The sequence below is a fragment of the Macaca nemestrina genome, chromosome 2, assembly GCF_043159975.1.
Source record: "Macaca nemestrina isolate mMacNem1 chromosome 2, mMacNem.hap1, whole genome shotgun sequence".
In the NCBI taxonomy this organism is placed as follows: domain Eukaryota; kingdom Metazoa; phylum Chordata; class Mammalia; order Primates; family Cercopithecidae; genus Macaca; species Macaca nemestrina.
The window spans coordinates 125,122,094-125,138,315 of record NC_092126.1 but is presented as its reverse complement, the minus strand read 5'-3'; the positions used below and the strand labels follow the sequence as shown (position 1 = coordinate 125,138,315).

The 16,222-nt window shown below is 42.4% G+C and overlaps 1 protein-coding gene across 4 annotated transcripts in view; it reads right to left on the bottom strand.

Annotated features, from left to right (window-relative positions):
* Positions 1-16,222, bottom strand: part of LOC105483138 (protein tyrosine phosphatase receptor type G) — a 745,674-nt gene that overhangs the window by 706,094 nt on the left and 23,358 nt on the right. The gene's annotated exons all lie outside the window — the stretch shown is intronic.

Sequence of the window (16,222 nt, the reverse complement as noted above, 5' to 3'; positions counted from 1 at the left end):
GTTAATAAAACTCACATCAAATAGCAGAGGCCAACATGCCCGCATTCTACAGTGTTTCAGTGTCTTCCCAAAGTGTGTTCTGGATGAGTTAACTCAACTCAGAAATGTGGGAGGGAGGCATTAAATAGAAGCCGATACCCTGATTCAGAAAAGCTCTTTTTGTTTTGTTTTGTTTTGCTGTTTGAGACAGAGTCCCCCTCTGTCACCCAGGCTGGAGTGCCATGGTGCAATCTCAGCTCACTGCAACCTCCGCCTCCAGGGTTCAAGTGATTTTCCCACCTCAGACTCCCAAGTAGATGGGACTACAGGTGTGTGCCATCACATCTGGCTAATTTTTCCATTTTCTGGTAGAGACAGGGTTATGCCATGTAGGCCAGGCTAGTCTCGAACTCCTGAGCTCAAGTGATCTGCCCGCTTCGACCTCCCAGAGTGCTGGGGACACAGGCGTGAGCCACCACATGCGGCCCAAAAAAAGATCTTTTAAAAATCTGTTTTAGGCCGGGCGCGGTGGCTCAAGCCTGTAATCCCAGTACTTTGGGAGGCCGAGGCGGGTGGATCACGAAGTCAGGAGATCAAGACCATCCTGGCTAACATGGTGAAACCCCGTCTCTACTAAAAATACAAAAAACTAGCCGGGCGTGGTGGCGGGCGCCTGTAGTCCCAGCTACTCGGAGGCTGAGGCAGGAGAATGGCGTAAACCCGGGAGGCGGAGCTTGCAGTGAGCCGAGATCGGGCCACTGCACTCCAGCCTGGGTGACACAGCGAGACTCCGTCTCAAAAAAAAAAAAAAATAATAAAATAAATAAATAAAAATCTGTTTTATACGCTGAGATTTGAAGTAAGATTTTATTTGCAAAACAGGTTCCATTGCTAAAGGCAGGCTTGAAAATACCCAACTTAAAGACATTTTAAAAAACAAAAACAGGCCTGGTGCAGTGGCTCAAGCCTGTAATCCCAGCACTCTGGGACACCAAGGTAGGAGGACTGCTTGAGCTTAGGAGTTTGAGACCAGCCTCGGCAACACCGGGAAAACCCCATCTCCACTAAAAATAAAAAATGAGCCAGGCATGGTAGTGCACACCTATGGTACCAGCTACTTGGGAGGCTGAGGTGGGAGAATCACTTGAGCCTGAGAGATTAAGGTTGCAGTGGGCTATCATTGTGCCACTGCACTCCAGCCTGGGTGACAGAACAAGACCCTGTCTCAAAAAAAAATAAAAATAAAAATAAAAAACAAAAGAACCAAAACCACATCATCGTCAAACTTTAATAAGAAGTTCAAAAGACAAAGTAAAATGTTTCATCCAGTCAAAATTACCCTTGACAAATATCATGAATCACTCAAAAAGTACAGTTCATGTCTTACGTAATGATATAGTACATGTTTTGTGTAATGTCAACATTTGCCGCCCACTGAGCTTGACTGAAATCAAAGTCTTCATGCAGGTGACTGGGAATTAGAATCACTATGCTTTTCAGTATCCAGAAACGAACAAAAGATGAATAGAAGATTCTAAAGTGTGCCTGCTTGTCTATGAATTTCATTCTATTTCACACACACACACACACACACACACACACATATTTGAGACAAGGTCTCACTCTGTCACCCAGGCTGGAGTACAGTGGCTTGCTCTCAGCTCACTGCAACCTCTGCCTCCTGGGCTCAAGTGATTCTCCTGTCTCAGCCTCTTGAGTAGCTGGGACTACAGGTGTACACCACCACACCCATCTAATTGTTGTATTTTTTGGTAGAAGTGGGGTTTTGCCTAGTTGGCCAGGCTGGTCTCAAACTCCTGGCCTCAAGTGATCAGCCTGCCTCAGCTTCCCAAAGTGCTGAGATTACAAGCATGGGCCACCCTGCCCAGCATTCCATTCCATTCCGTTCCGTTCCGTTCCGTTCCGTTCCGTTCCGTTCCATTCCATTGCCTTTATAACTTTCAGAGATATTAATGCACTTGTTTGCTGTGGTAAAGAATGCAGGATCAGCCACGTGTGGTAATTTACGCCTATTCTCCTAGCGCTTTGGGAAGCCAAGGCATGCAGATCGCTTGAGTACAGGAGTTCAAGACCAGCCTGGGTGACATAGCAAAACCCCATCTCTAAAAAAAAAAAAAAAAAATTAGCTGGGCATGGTGACGTGCACCTGTAGTCCCAGCTACTTGGGAGCCTAAGTTGGGAGGACTGCTTGAGCCCAGAAAACGGAGATTGCAGTGAACCAAGATCATGCCTCTGCACCGTAGCCTGGACGACAGAGCTAGATCCTGTCTCTAAAAAAAAAAAAAAAAAAAAAAAAAAAAAAAAAAAAAAAAATGCAGGATATGTGAAAGCACCTAGAAAAAAGTTTCAGTGGCCAAGTACAATGGGTCACGCCTGTAATCTCAACACTTAGGGAAGCCAGGGCAGGCACATCACTTGATGTCAGGAGTTCGAGACCAGTCTTGGCCAACATTGGGAAATCCTGTCTCTACTAAACATACAAAAATTAGCCAGGCGTGGTGATGTACCTGTAGTCCCACCTACTTGGGAGGCTGAGGCAGGAGAATCGCTTGAACCTGGGAGGTGGAGGGTACAGTGAGCTGAGATCGAGTCACTGCACTGCATTCCAGCCTGGGTGACAGGGCAAGATTATAACTAATTAATTAATTAATGGTTTAATGCACAGTAGGTGCTCACTAATTCCAAATCTGTAGGTTGCTTGATGGCAGCCACTCTTAACTAAGATTTTAGAGACACAAAACTAGCTATCTTCCTATCCATCTGTATGTGTTGAATTGAAATCAGGTCACTGCAGATATCATTAATTAAGATGAGGTCATCAGGGTGGGCCTTCTTCCAATACAACTGGTATCCTTACAGCCAGGAGAAACTTGGACATGGACACACACATCCAGGGAGAACACCATGTGAACATAAAGGCATTACATCCGTGTGGTGCTTCTGTGGGCCAAAGAATGTCAAAAAACCACCAGAAGCAAGCCACCAGAAGCTAGGAGAGAGGCACAGAACAGATTCTCCCTCATGGCCCTCAGAAGGAACCAACTCCGCCTACACTCTCAGATTTCTGCCCTCCAAAACTATGAAACAATACATTGCTGTTGTTAAAGCCACCCAGACTGTTGTATTTCTGCTGTACTTTGTTACAGGGGCCCTAGCAACGAATATACCATCCAAGCTCACATCTTCTCCTGTGGCCCCACTCAACGGCATCTCATCTGAGTTCTTGGGCACTGGTCCCCGACTCTAAGCGGAGTCACACCTTAACTGATGGCCGAGTTTAATGAGCTGTAAGACCTGTCTTACAGCTCTTCACTCTATCATCAAGTAATAAACCCCCAAAATAACAGACAGGATGGGGACAGCACAGGACGCTCAACCTCACATCCTAGTTCAGAGATAAGAAAAGGAATCTCCAGGGTAAAAGGACAGACACTAGCTGCACTGCCTCACTGAAGCAAGAAAAGCCATTCTTCTCAATTTTTCTACTTTGTTGGCCTACTCCTTTTCTTCCCATGGTGAATAAAAACACCCAAGGGGAAATGCGGACCCATTCATCAACATTCCTAGCCAGACAGTGAGCTGCTTAATGGCTTTATCGATTCCTTGTTTTGCTCTACATTATGTGTTACATTGGCTCAAGCAGTCCATACAAGAAGAATCAAGATGATGTTGGCAAAAAGGCATTATTTCATTTTAAGCTTGTTACCACTGAGACCAGTCAACCCTGAACAGAAGTAGCCGAGTTTCAAAACAAGCATGTTCAAAATTTCTATTCATTCAGTGCCAATGGCTCCTTCTCATAGCCAGTGCCCCTCAGTTTCAAAGCCGTATCTTGGTTGGTAAAGAAAAACAAACTGTGGCAACCACTGTACCCTTTAAGTGGATTCTTCATGCTAGAATAATGTTTCGCTTTGTCTTATACTCATGACAATAGCTCCAAAATGCTTTAAGAGGATAAATTTCTTATCAGTAAAATGTCCCTAATGACAACTAACACAAATAACTCTAACCATTTTCACATAAATATCAATACTTAGCAAAAATAAAGTTATTAAATGGCTCACAGAAATCTGTTAAAGAAATACAGGGTCTTCAACATCCTTGCAGATTTACCCATTTCAATAAATTAAAGATGACATAAGCCCACAGCACACAGGAAATTCAAACCAATTTACTGAGTTCAGGACAATGACCTAACACCAAATCCTACATGGTAAAAAGATTAAATCAGACCCTTTAATAAATGGACTTAGATGCCCTAGACAATGTGGGCAGCTGGTGGTATTCTAAGCTAACAAACCAGGGAAAGTAAAACTCAACATTAAATGTTCTATACCATTTATTTCAATCAAATATGCAGTCAGGCCTCCATAACAGCAGGTTCCACATCCTTGAATTCAATCAACAGCCGATCAAAATCCAAGGATCTGGAGGGCCAACGATAAGAGACTTGAGCATCTGCAAATTTTGGTATCCACAGGGAGTCCTAGAATCAATACTCAGCAGATACGGAGGGCGAATAATACAGTATGGTCTGAATCTGTCGCCCAAAGGTCATGTGCTGGAAACCTGCTCCCCATTCAGCAGTGTTGGGTGGAGCATAATGGGAGACGTTTGGTTCACGGGAGCACTACCCTCATGAATGGATTAATGTCATTAAGGAGGGAGTGGGTTTGTTACTGGGAGAGTAAGTTCCTTACGAAAGGACTAGTTTGCCCCTTCCCCACCTCGCCTTCTCTTTGCCTTTCCACAATGGGATGACACAGTGAGAAGACCCTCACATGCTGGCTCCTTAATGTTGGACTTCCCAGCCTCCAAAAGCCTGCACTAATAAATTGCTCTTCACTCTAAATACCTAGTCTTAGGTATTCTGTTTGAACAGTACAAAATGGACTAAGACATATGCTACTAAAATGTAGCTTAAGCTGCATAAAAATCTTGAGAAAATTATTCACTTCTAGAAAGTAATTGTGTCTCACTAGGGAATAAGAGTAAAAATAATAATAATAATAAATAAAAACTGAGATTCTAAACTCATATTCATGCAATTGTCATTTTTGTGCATTGTCTTTTCTACTTGTCAAAAAGGAAACAATTACAAACTAGCGAAGAGGAGACTTGGATTCAAACTCACTTCTGCCACCAACTCACGGTGACTGTGAATGGGCCTCAGACATTCTGAATCTCAGTTTCCTCATCAGGAATGAGAGAAGTGTTACACTAGATAAAAAACAAATAGCTCGCTTTAAAGCCTCAGAGAGCAAGTGTCTTGCCCTACACTGCCCAGTTGTTTGTCAGATAGAGGTCATGCTATGTGTTTCATATACTGTGCTTCAACAACAACAACAACAACAAATCCATCCGAGTTGAAACAGATTCTGTGTTTTGAAAACCACTAGTGAAATCTGTTTTTTCCCTCTTGCAAAAAATTCCTGTTGTTTGTATAAATGAATATGTATGTTGTCTCATACACAGTAAAAGCAATGTGAAACTACTATACAATTCCACTTAATTTAAGCTAAATGTACATATCCACTGTCTTCTTACAATGGAAAACAAGTTGAGACTGTGGGGTTCAAGAATGAGGGGGTGACCACAGATAAAATTTCTACATTAACCTAAGCATTTCACAGATAAGCAACTTTTCAAGAATACTCTGTCCTAAAATATCCTTTGGCCAAAAGTTACTGAAAACTGACTAAGAAGAATACATTTTCCATTTCTAAAACCAAATACAAATTGAGATTGTGCAAATTTGTTTTCAAGATGAATTGTCCTTCTGCCTAAATGGATTTTTGCCTTGAACGTAGGGTATGTATATAAATTACATGAGGTGGTGGAGATTTCTTTTCAAAAATGCCTTCAATTTTTCCAAGTCTTGCTAAAAAACACAATGGTACTAACACTTCAGGCTATAGCTGCTTATTCTTTAAACACTTTGTTTACTGAGAGAAACAAGTATAAAAAGAAATACAACACATAAATTATCTAATCTTTTCCCTTGGAGTGAACACGAGATAGATTTCTTGGCTATTATATGCATCAGTTACCTAAACCTATAAAACCAATAAAAGACTCCAAGACCCCAATCCAGTTTTACGTGTAAATATCAGACAGTCCCACTGAGCTTGACAGATGCTGTGTCTAAATGATATTCCAGCCACTAGCCTGTGAATATAATGTCTTTTCAATTAGGAGAAGGGTCAAGGCCTAGGGCCAAACTACTAAAGTTACCAAAATGAAATTCTCTACCACCTTCTCTCAAGAAGGCACAGGAAATCCCTCCTTTGCCCAAGTTCTGACATCTAGTCCCTTTGTTGGAATTGCAACACTATTGACCCATCTTGGAGAATATACAAACTTCGAGGACACATTCCCAGCTGTAAGAAGAGACATCTTGGAGTCCCCACAATCTTATTTCAGTCAATTTCAATTAACTTTGAGCAGCTAAGTAACACTATATAATCAGATTGTTCCCCCTTCTGCAAAAGAAGCACACGTTGATACGTACTAGCACCTAGCATAGAAATAAAGGGTTCACCAGCAAACACAGACAATGAAGTTCCTACATTCAGAATACAAAGGGGAAAAAACAAACACATCTTACTTGGTTTTGTCCAGGGAAGTGAGAGATTACTGCTGCTCTCATTATACAGACGCATGCAGCATGTCCAGACAGAAACCAAAAAACGTAGACTATGGTCATCTGTGTGTTTTGACAAAATGACTAACATCTGTAAATAAACAGACCAGTTTTCTCGCTTTTCATTCGGAGAGGAAAAACTTTCATTTTCCCACAAGAGACAAGAAATGGTTAAAAGAGGAAAAAAAATCAGTGCACTAATTGTAACAATTCCCTGTCGATTTCAGACCTTAGCTATGCTTAGATCAGGCCAATTTTATGGTAACATCGTGTTTCTTCCTGTAAACTATTTCCCCAAATACACAGTGCACATTTCTCAGTCACGCTTTATTGATAAGAGTCAGGCTTGAAAGCAGAGCTGCCAGATTATTAGTGTAGTATACAAATTACCAACATGCAAAGTGGTGATGGATGTCGGTGCCACTGGCACAACCAACCCAAGGCAGGTTTGAGGCTCAAACCAAGGACCCTGCACAAAATAGACACCTAATAAATATGTGCCAAATGAGTAACATTGTACCTAACAAACACAAAATATCAGTCCTGGGTGTGCTTCAGCAGAAATAACTGATTGCCTGGAGGAGGTGGTATGCAGAGGGGGTGCTCCTCCAACCTTCTGAAGTTGCTCTTGTCCTCTAAATAGGCAGCATTTGTAATCACCATCTCTCTTCTGCTTGCACTCCCAACGTCTAACGGCCATAATTAAGGCCTGACCTACTTTCCTCCAGCCTATCTGCACCTCAGGCACCAAGTCAATTCACACTTGGTCCACTCAGAATGGAAGAAATGCCCATGTAACTAACAACCCACAGCTGCACCCTACACAGGCAGAGATGCAGGGCTCTGCATTGTAATCCACGCGGCACCCTCCTCCCAGACGAGTATTTTCATCCCCTCTTTGTGTTTAAATCCATTTTGGCCCACAGCATTCTGATTAGTCCGTGCTGGGCAGAGGACAGGCTTCCAAATACTTACTCACTCAATCCAAACATTCAGGAACAGGTAGGCTATTCTGTTAAGAACCATGCCTAATATATAGTTTAGATTCTGCTTTCAAAATTGTATTTTTTTTCAAAAGTAATTCTAAAAATCAATACACATTCATTACAAACCACAGTGAACATCCTGAGATGCGTTTTATTTTTTAAACACAGCTGTCCGTCTGCTGCCTACATTGCTTTACCCAGCTCTAAGTGATTAAGGAGAAAAGAGAATTCGTTTGCTGTGATAATACACAGATCTGTGTATCTTTCCAATTGCCTTCAAGGATGAAAGAAATGAGGTCTTGATGAGTACCAGCTAGCTATTAATTAGATTTAGTAGCAACAAAATATTACTTTTCAAGCACTTTAAAGAACTGAGAACAGCTACAGAGCTCAGCAGAATTTTTCTGGTTTTTCTTTCTTTCTTTTTTTTTTTTTTTTTTTCCAGTTTTCCTGACCCCCTTTCCTAACTTCTCTCCTCATTAAAAATGCCTCAATCTGAAAGGAAATGAAGAGAACAGGAACAAGAACTGATGAGTAAATGCAAGTGATTATTATAAGAACCTCATTCATCTCCAATTTTTGAAACTCAGTTCATTTTGTTTAGCTAAGAAAAGGAGAACTGTATACACAGCTTGTTTTTAAGGAATAGATTTAAGCCTTTAAGCAGCAATTCCCACCCATGTAACCACAGTTATTTTGACTGTGCGGAAATCTGGACCATCTTTTGTGTTTTTTGGTTTTTGGGTTTTTTTTTCATCTGATTATTTTTACCTCGCTAACAAAGGAAATGCTGATTCCTGGACTTAAAGGAAACTATAGGAACACCTAAAAGCAATTCATCATGGTGGGGCCTCTCTTGACACACACTGCTTTAGGGTTTCAAAGGTGTGTGCCCTGATGGGGGATGGAAGTGCCCAGTGTGTATACAATACAGGGATATGCATGAACAAGAGATGGATGTGGGCCAGGGTTCCCTGATTTGCTCCAGCCCTGCACACATCCCAAATTCCAACGTGCACAGGAATTGCTTCAAGAATCTTGTTAATAACAGATTCTGACCCATGAGATCCCACAGTGGGGCCTAAAAGTCTATGAGTCTGCATTTCCAACAAGCTTCCAGGTAATGGTGATGCTGCTGACCAGAGCATGATACCCGGAGTGGTAAGACATAGAATCTCCTAGAATACCCTAGGCCCAGTCAGGACCTATATTGTTTTTGCCTGTCCAGTATTTATTCTCTCTAAGGAACCACTTTCAGCACAGCCTCCTGTGGCATACTTAGGTCAAGGATGGGACAATGCCCCAAGTGGAGGCCAGTAAGAGTCAGCCCCATGGCTTTTGCGGGAACTTGTGGGGGGGAACTGGATGTCTTCCTAACAGGACTATTCAACCTGTGGAACACAAACTTGTGGGACTGCCTTCATCAGAATTCAAGGAGGTGGGAGGGTGATTTTCAGAGACAGGGTGAATATTGAGAGAGTCCACAAGCTAGATAGATCACCCCCTGTCTTAAAAAAAAAAAAAAAGAAAGAAAGAGAGAGAGAGAGAAAAGAACAAAAAATTGGTGTTTCCTACAATGACTACTAAGAAAATAATATGCAACTATTCTGATTAGGCTAAACTTTATATAAAAACAAAAATTACATGTTGCAATATCCATTTACCCTGGTACAGTTTAAGCTTCAGAGAAAGGGAAAATTCAGTCATCTTTTCTTCCCCCAGTGCCTCTTACTGAGAGAAACTCCAAGCAGTTTGGGCTCATCCAACATTGTATTCATGCTGATTGATTTACACAGCAGTTTCTAGGCCATGCTTGCTCTGAAGGCGGGAACACGTCTTCGTTATCCCTTCCAGTCTCTGCACAAAACTCAAGAACTGACATATGGCAGAGAATTAACAATTAGCACTCCACGTGTGGAGAAGCACTTCATATCTGTTATCTTCTGGAACATTCCCTGCTACCCCTTTGAGGAACAATTCTTAAAGATCCTTGGGGAAATCAAGTTCTGAGTAGGTTGACTAACTTAGCTGATTATGCCTAGAAACAGGAATTGAACCAAATCTACCTAGCAGTTCCAAAGCCCTTGTCACCGTTTACCCAGTTCCAAAGCCCATGTCCCCAACCCCAACCACTATATATGGTGCTTCAGTGAATATTTTTAAGCCAGAGCATATCATGCTTCCACCACCAAGTTCAAAACCTGAGGTCCACAGGATTCTCTCTAGTTCCTCTACACACCTCACTGCCCTCTCCTCTTCCTACTCCTTCTCCATCTCCTTTCCATGCCACTGGCCTAGAGAAGGAGAAGCCACTGGTCCCTTTCCCCTCCTGCCGAAAGGCATTTCAGCATTAAGACAAAGACATCTTATCTGTCCCTCAACAACTGAGGGAAGAAAACCCACTGCAGGCCCAGTGACACAGCAGATAGGATGCCCTGGATTCACATAAACTTGGCCTGCAATTATCACATCGAGCTCATCCCTGTGCCCTCTCAACCTCCAAAAAAAAAGAAAGAAAAACAAATAGTATCCACAAGAAGGAAAGCTAAGAGGACCAGCTAGTGGAGACTGAATCTTGCCCTTGGGTATCCAGTACCACAGGAAGGGGAGGGCTAGCCAAGATCCTCATTTCTATTATCCTGATCAAACAGTTCCAAATCTCTGTATTGACCCTAAACAAATACTGGCAAATGTGCACAAGGAGGTACATATTAAGGCTGTTTCCTGTGAAGTGGCCTTAATGGCCATCAGCAGGAGAATTATGTTTGCAGCATTTCTTTTTTTGGGACAGGGTCTTGCTCTGTTGCCCAGACTGCAATGCTGTGGCATAAACACGGCTCACTGAAACCTCCACTTCCCATAGGCTCAAGTGATTCTCTCACCTCAGCCTCTCAAGTAGCTGGGATTACAGGGATGCACCACCACACCTGGCTAATTTTTATATTTGTAGTAGACACAGTGTTTCACTATGTTGGCCAGGCTGGTCTTGAACTCCTGACCTCGAGTGATCTGCCTGCCTTGGCCTCCCAAAATGCTGGGATTACAGACATGAGCCACTGTACCTGGTACCTCTGCAACGTATTTTTAACAATAGAATACTATACTGTAACTAAAAAGACTATGTTAAATGTATTAGGGATCAACGATGAAGTATTTTTTAAACTATTACTAAATGAAAAAAGCAAGCAATAAAATGATAAATACAGGGCCGGGCGCGGTGGCTCAAGCCTGTAATCCCAGCACTTTGGGAGGCCGAGACGGGCGGATCACGAGGTCAGGAGATCGAGACCATCCTGGCTAACACAATGAAACCCCGTCTCTACTAAAAATACAAAAAAATTAGCCGGGCGAGGTGGCGGGCGCCTGTAGTCCCAGCTACTCGGGAGGCTGAGGCAGGAGAATGGCGTAAACCCGGGAGGCGGAGCTTGCAGTGAGCCGAGATCGGGCCACTGCACTCCAGCCTGGGCGACAGAGCGAGACTCCGTCTCAAAAAAAAAAAAAAAAAAATGATAAATACAGCATATTATTCATGTAAAAATAATCTCTATATTTCTATAAATATACTTTTGTAAGTCTATTCATACTCAAGGGCAGCAGGACGAGAGGAAGTAGTCAACAGGTGTAAGCCTTAGTTTAAATGTTCTAAGAAAAAAACATATTTATGTATTATATACTTTTTTTTTTTTTTTTTGAGATGGAGTCTTGCTCTGTTGCCCAGGCTGGAGTGCAGTGGTGTGATCCTGGCTCACCACAATCTCCACCTCCCAGGTTCAAGCAATTCTCCTGCCTCAGCCTCCCAAGTAGCTGGGATCACAGGTACGCGCCACTGTGCCCAGCTAATTTTTGTATTTTTTATAAATAGAGATGGGATTTGGCCATGTTGGCCAGCTGGTCTTGAACTCCTGACCTCAGGTGATTCGCCCACCTCAGCCTCCCAAAGTGCTGAAATTACAGGTGTGAGTCACCGCACCCAGCCTGTTTTGTTGTTGTTGTTGTTGTTGTTTTGTTCGTTTTTATTAAAGAAAAAAATAAATGCCAACAATGTCTACTCCAGGAGTAGATGCTGCCATGCTCCCGGCCCATCCATCTCAATCTGAAATAGAAGATGATGCCATCCTGAGAAGGATTTTGCCCAATGGTACATGGACACAAGGTCTAGGCATTTCCAAAGAGCTGTGTCATGCTCACTCACCACTTACCACGTGTCTCGGAAAGCATCGGTCTGAAACCCTCTGGCTCCTAGCATCATCTCTGGCCTAAGTCCTCAACTTCTCACCACAGATTCCCTACAACTGTGGGTTTCTTGCTCTAGCCAACTGGAAGCTGCTATTTTCTATAAATCTAGTCTAGCAAGTGACCCTGACTACACACCCATATTCGACTTTCATTTTCCATGGTGAGGATAGATGATGCCATCTATTCATCCATCCACCCGTCCACCCATCCATCCACCCTACAATTGTTCACTAAGCAGCTGCCACATGCCCCATGTGCTAAGCACGTAGCAATGGACAAGGCCATCCTGACACTCAGACCAGTCTAGTGGCCTGAGCTACGCACACTGACAGCCCCACCCCACCCCATCAGCCACCTGAATTCTGAAAGTTCAGAATGACTTTGAGTCACCAACAACCAAAATGCAAAAGAACTGCTCTCAAATCCTAGCCCTGCCACTGGCCAGTTGTGGAACTGGGGGAAATTTTTTCTGTGAGCATCAAAGTTTTCTCATTTCTATGGCAGAGACAGTATCTTAGAAGCAGATATCTGAGAAGACCCTTGTATCTCATGGGTTTGGGGTGAAGATTAAATTAATATACGCAAAGTGCTAAGTTCAGGACCTGGAACATATCATTCAACAAGTGATAGTTTCCTTAATGAGATGGTATTAGAGTAAGAGCTGGCAGGTTTTTCTGTAACAGGCCATATAATAAATATTTGAGGCATGCGGGCCACACAGCACACTCTACCACTGTGGTGCTGTTTACAAAAAACAGACATGGCTATTTCAATAAAATATGGGCAAGGGTATTTCAAGAAAACTTTACTTATTGACCTGAAATGTGAATGTCATAAAATTATGTCTGTCTCAAAATAATATTATTATTATTTTCAACAATTAAAAATGTAGCAAAATATTCTTAGCTTGCTAGCTGTACAAAATAAGCAGTGGGCCAGATTGGGTGGTCCCAGGCTATGGTTTGCTGACCCGTTTTACAGGAAATCCTATAAGCTATGGAGAGATCAAGAAATCCCAACTTAGCATGCTATGGAGTTTTCCTCCCTGTAGAGAGCTTACTACAACTGCTGTTTGTTGCAGAAGTCTCCAGCACCGTGCTACTTGAAGAAAACAACAGAACATCTATGCATACATATGCACGGATGCATATATGAGTATGTGTGTGTATGTATTTTTTTCACATATATGAAATGTTAATAAACATTTATCCCTCCTAGGTCCGGGCGCAGTGGCTCATACCTGTAATCCTAGCACTTTGGGAGGCCAAGGCAGGTGGACTATCTGAGCTCAGGAGTCTGAGACCAGCCTGGACAACATGGTGAAACCTTGTGTCTACTAAAATACAAAATACTAGCAGGGAGTGGTGGTATGAGTCTGTAGTCCCAGCTGCTCCAGAGGCTGAGGCATGAGAATTGTCTGAATTCAGGAGGTGGAGGTTGCAGTAAGCCAACATCACACCACTGTACTCCAGCCTGGGCGACAGAGCAAGACTCTGTCTCAAAAAGAAAAAAAAAAAAAAAAAAAAAAAACCCTAAATTTTGTATTTCTGGAATGTTTTATGATAGACATAACATCAGTATAAGAGTACAGCTGTAATTTAGGAAAGCATGTATAATAGGGGTATATGTTCAAAATTTTCTCCCTGCAGTAAGAGTACCAGATCAAAAAGAGTTGAAACGAGCTCTCCATGCCTCCTTTCAGAAACAGGACACATAACTGTAATAAAAAGCAAATAATAACCTAAATCTAACCGCAGGAAGCATCACACAAATCCAAAGTGAGGGAGATTCCACAAAATTAAGTGGCCTGTACTCTTGAAGGGGCAGGGCCATGAAAGAGAAAGTGCCTGATTTAAGAAGACTTTTTAAAGCGACAAGACAACCCAATGTAATGTGTGATCATGGATTTGGATCTTGGACCAGAAAAAAAAGTTTAAAAAAAAAAAAAAAAAAAAAAAGACCAGCTGCAGTGGCTCATGCCTGGAATCCCAACACTTTGTGAGGCCATATGGTGGGAGGATCACTTAAGCCCAGGAGTCTGAGACCAGCCTGGGCAACACAGCAAGGCCGTCTCTACAAACATAAATTTTAAAAACTAGTTGGGCATGGTGGTGTGCACCTGTAGTCCTAACTACTCAAGAGGCTGAGGTGGGAGGATTGCTTGAGCCAAGGTGGTTGAGGCTGCAGTGAGCTATGATTGTGCCACTGTACTCCAGCCTCGACGACAAAGTAAGACCCTGTCTCAAAAAAGAACATAAAATAAAAAACTTTATTGTTTCCTATAAAAGAATAAAAGACATCAGTGGGATAATTAACTAAATTTGACTAAGGTCTGTAATTACATAACAGAATGTATCTGAGTTGGTTTTCTGATGTTGATGACTGTATTATACTTAAGCAAGAGAAAGTCCCTGTTTTGAGGAAACACATCTTGAAGTATTTAAAGGTAAAGAAACATCACGTCTGCAACTTAAACTGCTCAGGAAAAAAAAGTGTGTGTTTGACAGAAAATGAGTCTGAGAGAGGGAGTGTTTCTGTGTACAGAAAAAACAAATGCAATCAACTTAACATTTGGAGAACCTGAGAAGGGCACACAGAAATCCTCTGTACAATTTTGCAACTCTTCTAGAAATCTGAAATTATTTCAAAATTTAAAAATGTAAGGACAAGGAATAAATGATAGCTACAAGTTCTGTTAAAAGCCCTTTATACACAGCATGCCTGTTTGCTTTCTACATTTCTATTTGACACAATAATGTAGGGAGATACTTGCCAGCAGTGCTACAAATAAGCTAACCTCAAGACTGTGTATACTGTCACCACCATAGGCCCTTAATTTCTGCTGTAACATAAAAAGGAGTCAGAACACTGCCCCCATCCCCCGTAACAGTGGCCCCTGCAATGGGCCATCACAGACCCCTCTGTTCTTTGCATCCACCAGGTGAGTCACACCTGCTCTGTGTCCTACATTTGGGCAGACAACTGGGAGCAGACATATATATCTAGGCACAGAAATACCTGGGTAACACGTAGTCTACAAATGATAAGGAATAAACAGGGAGAGAACACGGTAGCCGAGTCTGGCTAATGATACTCTAGCATTTCCACATCAATGTTAGTCAAAGAAGCCAAGTAGATTCTTTCCGGGAGGCAGCACCAAGACAAATGAGAGATCCAGACCAAAGGGATGTATCAGTGCCCTCCTGGTCCCTGGTGCCTTTCCCATCCCTATGTTTCCAGTTTGCAGATTCTCACAACCCTATTGTAAGAATCTGGCCAGTTCCTTCCCAGGAAGCCAGGCTCTCAAAAGTAGCAACTTTTCAGTAATGTTGGCCCTGCAGACAAGATAACTTTAGAAACCGGTGGTGCAAACGAACAGAAGGAACAGTCAAGCTTTAGTTTCCTATCAGTGACCTGTGGAGATCCAAGGCAACAAGATCTAAAACCACCTCCAATTCCCCTGCACTGGGAAGGTGCTCACTGGTTGCCATATCATCTTCATACATCAGAGTCCAATCCTAAAACTCTTACATGAAAATGACCTGCTAATTGGGTCCCCAGTGCCTCCATCATAAATAGATACTACAACTGGCAGTGTAATTAGCAAGCTTCCGCTGCCAAGACAACCACCTTTTTTTTTATCCCCCTTCTCCACTGAAGAACTTGTCCTTCCTGACCTTAAGTTTCAAATCCTAGATATTCTGGGATGGAAAAGGTCTACTCAATCAGAGGAATCTATCACCTAATGAAAGCAATTAAAGTAGCAATTAAATCAAAATCCATAGTAGCAAAACAAGGCAAAAAATAAAAAGAAGAAAAAGTAAGCGGAAAGCAAACTACATTAAATAATTTCCTTTGTCTCAACTGTCCAGAGGCTTCACTAAAAATTAATGTTATAATCCAATAGCCCAATCAGTGTCCTTTCATTTTCCACTGTGATTACCAACTAGATGGTTCCACAAGGAAGGCAGCAGCATCTGGCACACAGTAGGTCCCCAGCAAATGAAACAGGTTTGACAGAAAAGAAGGCTTCTTCGAGAATTTTGTGCCATTGATCAAAACAGAACTGGATCTTCATCATTCATCTCCTAAGAATCAAACCGCATGCTGAATAAAAGATGTTTTAACATTCGCAATAGTGTCCTAATATTGTTTTCTCTTTTTCTGAGACAGAGTCTGGCTCTGTTGCCCAGGCTGGAGTGAGGTAGCACAATCTCAGCTGCCTGCAACCTTTGCCTCCTGGGCTCAAGTCATCCTCCCACCTCAGCCTCCCAAGTAGCTGGGACTATAGGCCATGGAACCACACCTGGCTGATTTTTGTACTTTTTTTGTAGAGACAGGGTTTTGCCATGTTGCC